At 42.6% G+C, this 7,916-nt stretch overlaps 1 pseudogene; it reads left to right on the top strand.

Annotated features, from left to right (window-relative positions):
* The first annotated feature begins 723 nt into the window (after nucleotides 1–723).
* LOC134967083 (5S ribosomal RNA) lies at nucleotides 724–842 on the top strand (annotated as a pseudogene).
* Nucleotides 843–7,916: the final 7,074 nt, after the last annotated feature.

The following is a 7,916-nucleotide window of genomic DNA, read 5'->3' as shown; positions in this document are numbered from 1 at the left end:
TCATTAGAAACAACAGGTATTCCAATGTTTCTGTTTAGGCTATCATTGCTCCACACCGGTCTACCAACAGGAATACCTGTGCTAATTTTTGACTCTTTTTGTTGCTCTGTACAGCCTGATATGTAAAACATATACATACAGTATGCATAATTTCAGCTGTAAGATCAATACCACTGTCACGAACAATAGCTCAGTTACAGTGACTGATAATAATAATTTTTTCTGTATCTAATTCAGGCTGGTTTAACATCTATTTTTGCTCTAGATCACAGGTTCTCAAACTCGGTCCTCGGGACCCCACACAGTGCATGTTTTGCAGGTCTCCTCACAAAATCACAAGTGAAATAATTAGCTCCACCTGTGGACCTTTTAAAATGTGTCAGTGAGTAATTAATACACCTGTGCACTTGCTGGGTTACCTGCAAAACATGCACTGTGTGGGGTCCTGAGGACCGAGTTTGAGAACCACTGCTCTACAGCAATATTATATATGAATTTGTTCCTTTCTTCTTAAATTCAACCTATTTTCGTGGACTCTCATCCATGATCCACGGAGCACAGTACCACGACAGTGGGAATTGTTGAACCGTGCCTAACGTGGAAAGGAGATCCACACATTTTCACTTAATTTACTTATTCATTCCTCTTTCCTCTCCTCTATTATTTTCCACCTTATAATTTCCTATATAGGTGCACTCTCATTGGTGGACAGATCACATAATCCTCTACTACCATACCGCGCTGCCAATGCCCGATCTCGTCTGATCTTGGAACCTAAACCATGTTGGGCCGGGTTAATACCAGGAGAGGAGACTGCCTGTGAATACCTGGTGTTGTAGAGTAGGAATTGTTTACCCTTTTATGTGACAAGGGACACCAACAGTAGTATCACCACTGACTCTATCCAGTATTCTTTTAATTTCTTATTCATTGATCTCTTGTTTAATACAGCTCAATGCTTCATTTTTCTATTTTTGGTAGCCGTCTATAACTCAGGTGCTTTATTAATTTTTGGTGACCATTATTTATCATTGATTCAATCTAAGTGATCTTAATTGGATATTCTTATAAAATCTTTCTGACCACTCCTCGGTCGCATCAATACAGAAATTCTGTACTGGTCAGGGGAAATGGGGGTATGACAATCCAGTGTCTACAACCTTTTCCAATTATTCCTTGAAATAAAGAGACCAGAACAATTTAATATTTTTTCAAGTCTTTAATTTTGGATCCGTTTATGGGTAATTATAGTTTAAACATTATGAATAAAAGTTATGTTTTAAATACTTCCTAACAGAGCCGGCCATATGCATAGGCAAGCTAGGCAATTGCCTAGGGCATCTGGTATGCCTAGGGGCACAAGCAGCTTCTGCTGATTAAAATGATATGCGGCATGCCTATATTCTGTGTGTAGCATTTTGTATACAGATACAGCCACAGTCACACAGAGAATATAGGCATGCCACATATCATTTTAATCATCAGAAGCTGCTTGTGCATCCTAGCCACATAGCAATGCAAATAAGATGCTTTTTCATAAAAAAATAGGCACCCGACGTTAGCAGAGCTGCCAGTTGACGCATGCCAGGAACTATATGTGTCATTATGTGTATAAGGGTATTAACAATGTGCGGCATATGTGTAAGGGAAAATATGTTTATAAGGGCATTAATAAGGGTTGTCATAATGTGTAAGGCGCATTATGTTTATAAGGACCTTAATAATGTGTCATATGTGTAAAGGGACATTACTATGTGGTATTATGTGTATAAATGCATTACCAATGTGTGGCATTATGTGTATAAGGTGCTCTACTGTGTGGCATAACGTATAGAAGGGGCACTAATGTGTGGTCTAATGTGAATAAAGAGCAATATGATGTGGTGTAATGTGAATAAGGAGCAATATGGTTTAGTGTAATGAAAATAAGGAGCAATATGGTGTGGTGTAATGAAAATAAAGAGCAATATGGTGTGGTGTAATATGGATAAGGAGCAATTCAGTATGATATGTGAATGAGGGGCACTACTGTGAGGAGTAACGTATATAAGGTAAAGTGGTACTACTTTGTGATGTAATGTGAATAAGGGACACTATTGCATGATAAATTGGGAATACTACTGTGAGGCATAATTTGAATTGGGGGTACTATTGTATGGCCATGCCCCTTGCAGCAAAAACACATAACTGTTTGGGCTGTGCGCCGAATGTGCACACTGCTCCTATTTAAAATACTGGGGGTAGGGGGGGAAAAAAAGGACTGGTATGGGTGAGCGGTGATGGTGCTGAGAAAGGAGTGCAGGGTCAGAGGCAGAACTAGCGGTGGTGCTAGGGGGCACCAGCCAAAATCTTGCCTAGGGCATCATATTGGTTAGGGCCGGCTCTGCTTCCTAATATATATCACTGGAACTTTTTTCCTTACACAAGAGTGCGCCCACACAAGAGCCTTCTCTCTCTCCCATTGCTAGTCCGTGTACTCTCTGGCTCTGGGTGCACCACCAACTAGGACAACATATGATAGGAGAAAATTGTTTACACCTTCTGTTCCCTATTACTAAGGGTTATTACTGTCCAATTTTGGGTCTTCTTCTATATACATTATTATACTCAATGTGACCAGTGCCCGATCGCCCCGTGTTTTTGCCTCAGATAGGTCTCTACCAGGTTTGGGTAGAATGGTAATTGTGGCAGTGTTAAAATATAAGGGTAGATCTCCAGTGGAGAGAATATCATTAAAAACCCTCATCAATAAAGGTGTCAATTTGAGAGCTAATAATTTATAAAATTCCGAGGAAAGGCCATCTGGTCCCGGGGCCTTCCCGTTTTTTAGGTGAGCTATGGTCCTGGAGACCTCCATCTCAGTAATAGCCGCTGTCAATGTGGCACCAAGGGTAGTTGCCAGTTGAGGGGCAGGTAAGTCTTTCCAAAAAAATTGAGATTTTGAGGGGGAGGAAGAAGCGGTGGGCTTGGAGTATAGAGAGGTATAATAAGTGTGCATGATCTGTGCAAGCTGGGCATTAGTGGAAGTAAGTGAACCTTTCCGGGGTTCGGAGAGGGTGTATTAGCATCGGTGGGAGTTGTCCGTGTAATAGATGCGAGAGCAGTTTTCCCGATTTATTACCAAATCGATGAAACCTGGCATCTTTCTTAAAAGAGTATCTAGATTCCATTTTAAGAAGCAAGCTATCAAAGTCCTGCTTAGCTATGCCATATAAAATTTTGTTAGTAGGGGTCGGAGCAGATTTATAAGACTAGAAAGATTCCGTCAATGCGGATTGCGCCTGTAAGTATTCAGAGTTTAAAGTTTTGTAGGTTTGAGAGGTATGAGAAATAATTTCCCCTCTAAGGACCGCTTTTGAGGCCTGCCAAAACAACTTAGGCGAGTTCAAAAGGGTCTCAGAGTTGGTATCACAATAGGAATTCCATGTGGATTCTACTTTATTCCTAAAGGCCAGGGAGTGGGACAAGGAGGAAGGGAATCTCCAAGACCGAAAAGTGCTCCTCTCAGTGCGTAATTTTAGTTCTATCCATACTACCGCATGATCAGAAAGCACAATAGGTTCAATCATAACTCTAATCACATGAGGCAATAATTTATCAGAAATGAATATATAATCTATTCTGGACAGAGTTCCATGTGCTGCAGAAAGACATGTATAATCTTTTTCTATGGGGTTCAAAGATCTCCAAACATTTAATAATTGTAATGACTGTGCAAACCAGGACACACCTTGCTTAGGTAAAGAAGTGCTACTAGTGCACGGCATTTGTTTATCCAGGTGAAGGGAGGTGACCATATTAAGATCGCCACCAAACAGGATCGGGGCATCATGATGCAGTGTTAGAATGCGTAATAGTTTGGACTTCCGGTTCCGGGTGCAAGGAGTGAGCAGCGTGTCTCACAGCTCCTCTCCTTCTCCGGCTGATTTGCTGCTATTACAAGGCTTTAAATAGCCTCCATTCTCCCTAATCTGTACCCTGGGCTTCAGCACTCAGAACTATGGATAAATACATCACCTCCTCTCAGCCGCCGCGTATGCAGCAGCAAGCGCTGCGCCAGGTGAAAAGGAGCCCTGACCCTGTCATGGCGCCGGACACGGACACGCTGGCTACCTCTCCGGTTTCAAAGAAACAAGCCACTGACAGTCAGGATGCTGATAACGCTGCACAGCACCTTCATCGTGATTTCCCGCTTTAATATGGAATTATGCAATTTCTTCCACAGTGGGACCGCTACTTTCAAAAGCGGTAAGTGACATTTCCACTCAAATACAGCAACTTAACATGAGAGTCTCCACAGCAGAGAACAGAATAGGCTCTATAGCTCACAACCTGGCTGACTTCCAGGGGGATGTTAAGAGGCTGGAGAAGGAAAACTATGCTATTATTAACCGCCTAGAGGAAATTGAAAATCGCTCTAGGCGCAATAATATCAGGGTGGTCGGTCTCCCTGAAACATTTAAGGGCCCATCTTTGGATCAATTTGTAAAGCAAACCCTCCCCCAAATCCTGGGGATCCAGGACTTATGCAAAGATATGGTTATAGAACGGGTTCACAGAATTGGCCCTCCCCCTCGCCCTAACGATTCCCGACCTAGGGTCACTATATTCAAATGCCTCAGCTACGTTCATAAATTAGAAATCTGGAAAGCCTCCAGGAAACAGCCAGTCATTAAGTGGGAAGGCCTCAGCATACGCCTCTTTCAAGATTTTTCTGTGGAATTAACCAAGGCACGAAGAGCGTTCTCCCCCATCTGCTCTCGCTTAATAGCAGATAAACAGAAATTTGCGTTGATCTACCCAGCTAAACTGCGTATCTTTTACAACGAAAAACATTTTGACTTTTTATCCCCGGATGACGCTGCGGACTTTCTCTGTGACAAGGGAAAAACCACAGAAGCTGATATCACAGACCAAATTTAGGGTGCTACTCTACTGCCTACTACACAGTGATTCCCTGAGTTTTAAGTTTTAAGACCCACTTGCTCACCTTTTGCCAAACCAGATACCGGCCTATGGCTGAAGGATTTTTCATTCCTCCTGCAGCTGCCCCTCAGTGACTTCTATTCAGTTTTGCACTCAAGGGAGAAAAATCTGCCCCCTCAGCCGGAGGGGATGGGAGCTATGCTCCGGGTCATGTTGGAACTTTGCTTATACCTAGTTAGGTTACAAGTCTTTGTAATTTTCTGGAAGTCCTATTACTATTTACTACCCTCTCTGGACATGCTGCGCATGTCATGTTATGTTATGCCTGTTTCAATATTTTGTGTCTTTTGTTTCCCCCTCCTCCCTGGTGTTCTTTCCTCCCCCTCTCTCTCCCCTTCATTCTCAATAACAAGGTATCATATAACTGCATGGAACCCATCGGTCTCTCATCGCCCCACCAATTATGGCATCAATTAAGGTAGGCTCCCTTAATGTGGGAGGGTTTAATTCACCAGCTAAGCGAAGAAAAATATTGGTGTACTGCAATAAGCTGAAGCTTGAGTTAATTTTTTTGCAGGAAGCTCACCTTGTGCACTCTGAAATGGTTAAGCTCCAAATGTTGGGGTGGAAATTGTTGGCTTGTTCACCTTATACCTCTAAAGCTAGAGGTGTTGTGATCTTGGTGAAACGAACAATTTCCCTAGACATAGTTAAAGTTATTTCTGACCCTGAGGGACATTTTGTTATTGCACAAGTTACATTATTATCCAAATCTTTTACACTGTGTAATGTTTATGCCCCTACAGCTTACAGTAAGCATTTTATTTTAAAACTCATTTCTGATCTTACAAACTACAGCCATGAATCACTAATAGTTTGGGTGATTTTAATCTAATCTCAGATACTCATCTAGACAGATCCTCCTCACCCAAACGCCCATTAACATTGCCAAAATATGGGATACCCCATTTAGCCTCCCAATTGAATCTAGTAGATATCTGGAGGGCACTTAACCCCACCGTCAAGGAATATACGTGTCTCTCGGCTGCACACCAGACCTTGTCAAGAATTGACTATATGTTACTATCTCAGACCCTGTTCGCAAGAATATCCTCCGTGGAAATTGAACCCATCTCTGTTTCTGACCATGCCTTACAGAGGTTTGTACTATACCTCTCAGTTGAGCAATCTTCCCAGATCTCCTGGCACATCCCCTCCCACCTCTTGGTGTCCCCGAGTTTTAAGTCCCTGCTGTCTACTAGCTGGCAGAATTATGCCTCTAGCAACCAGTCTCTGGCTGCCTCAGACCCTTCCCTATTTTGGCAAACCGCCAAGGCGGTCATTAGAGGCGATATAATCTCCTATGTTGCCAAACTTAACAAAGCCTATGCAGCCACCTATCTCCGCCTACAACAAAATCTCACCGCTGCCTACACCATTTTTAGCCGGATGCCCACTTTAGCAAATAAACTTAAATATTCTACAGCAAAAACACACTTCAATGAATACCTTAATAAGCAAGGTAACAGACATTTATATGGAATCAATTATAAATATCACAGATTCGGAAATAAATCAGGCAAATTGCTCACCAACATTCTAAACGGAACTAGATCTGCCACGACGGTCCACCCCCTTCGATACCCAGATGGGTCTCTCACCTCCACTAACAAGCAGATTGCGCTTTATATGAAAGAATTTTACTCCCAGCTATACTCTCACACTCCTCCAGCAACTGATGGCCCTCCCACACCTCCCAATCCTCCCTCTCCCCTCAGCCACAGTATCACTGTCCCTCAACTTACTGTTGAGATGAGCGATAAGCTCCTGACACCTGTCACACCGGAGGAAATATCCAAGATAATTAAATCCTTACAAAATAATAAGGCTCCAGGTCCTGATGGGTTGGGAGGAGACTTCTATAAGACGATGCTTCCTGACATTCTTAACCCTCTTGTGCTAACCTTCAATCATATACTCACCACGGGCACCGCACCACTATACTTCAATGCAGCATATATCAAACTCTTACCCAAACCAAATCGTGATCTAACTCTCCCGGGCTCATACAGACCCATATCCCTCCTTAATTCTGACTACAAAATATTAGCAAAAGTCCTGGCTGATAGACTTAAAACTGTCTTACCAGAGATCATCCACCCCGACCAAACAGGATTTATAGCCGGTAGGCACTCAGTCCTTAATGTCAGGAAGGTCATCTCGGCGATCCACCACCTCCAAAACACTAAGGGTATAGCTCCCCCTGGTGTGATAATGTCTTTAGACGCTGAGAAGGCCTTTGACCTGGTCCTATGGCCCCACTTATTCAATACTATGGACAGATTTGGCTTTCCCTCCTCTTTCCTTACCTATATCAAAACGCTCTATACTAACCCTCTCTCCAAGATTATGTGCAATGGCCAATTCTCGGATCGTTTTCAGTTACATAAAGGAACGAGACAGGGTTGCCCCCTATCCCCTCTCTTATTCGCAATAGCCATAGAGCCCTTAGCCATACTGCTTCGTGAATCACCTGCTTTTAAAGGAATAAACATCTCCAATTATGAACTTAAAGTGTCACTATTTGCAGATGACATGTTACTTTTTGTCTCTGAACCCATGACCTCAATCCCTGCAATTATGTCTATTATTGATAACTTTGGTGCGATCTCTGGATATAAGATTAATGTTGAAAAATCAGAGATCCTTCCCATAGGTGACTATTCCATGCATCTTCCCTCAGCCCCCATATTCTCCAATTTTAAAATTACTACAGCCCCCTTGAAATACCTGGGTATATTTATCACAAATAAAGTCGAAGACCTATACAAAGCTAATTTTTCTCCTCTAGTGAGTAAGATTACAACGTTAATGTCAACATGGACTTCTCTCCCCCTCTCACTTCTTGGCAGAGCGGTCGCGGTTAAATCAATAATCTTCCCAAAGTTATTCTACGCAATCCAGATGCTCCCCCTAGCGTTACTCCATAG

This window comes from Pseudophryne corroboree, chromosome 10 (genome assembly GCF_028390025.1).
Source record: "Pseudophryne corroboree isolate aPseCor3 chromosome 10, aPseCor3.hap2, whole genome shotgun sequence".
In the NCBI taxonomy this organism is placed as follows: domain Eukaryota; kingdom Metazoa; phylum Chordata; class Amphibia; order Anura; family Myobatrachidae; genus Pseudophryne; species Pseudophryne corroboree.
This window is presented reverse-complemented; position numbering and strand designations above follow the sequence as displayed.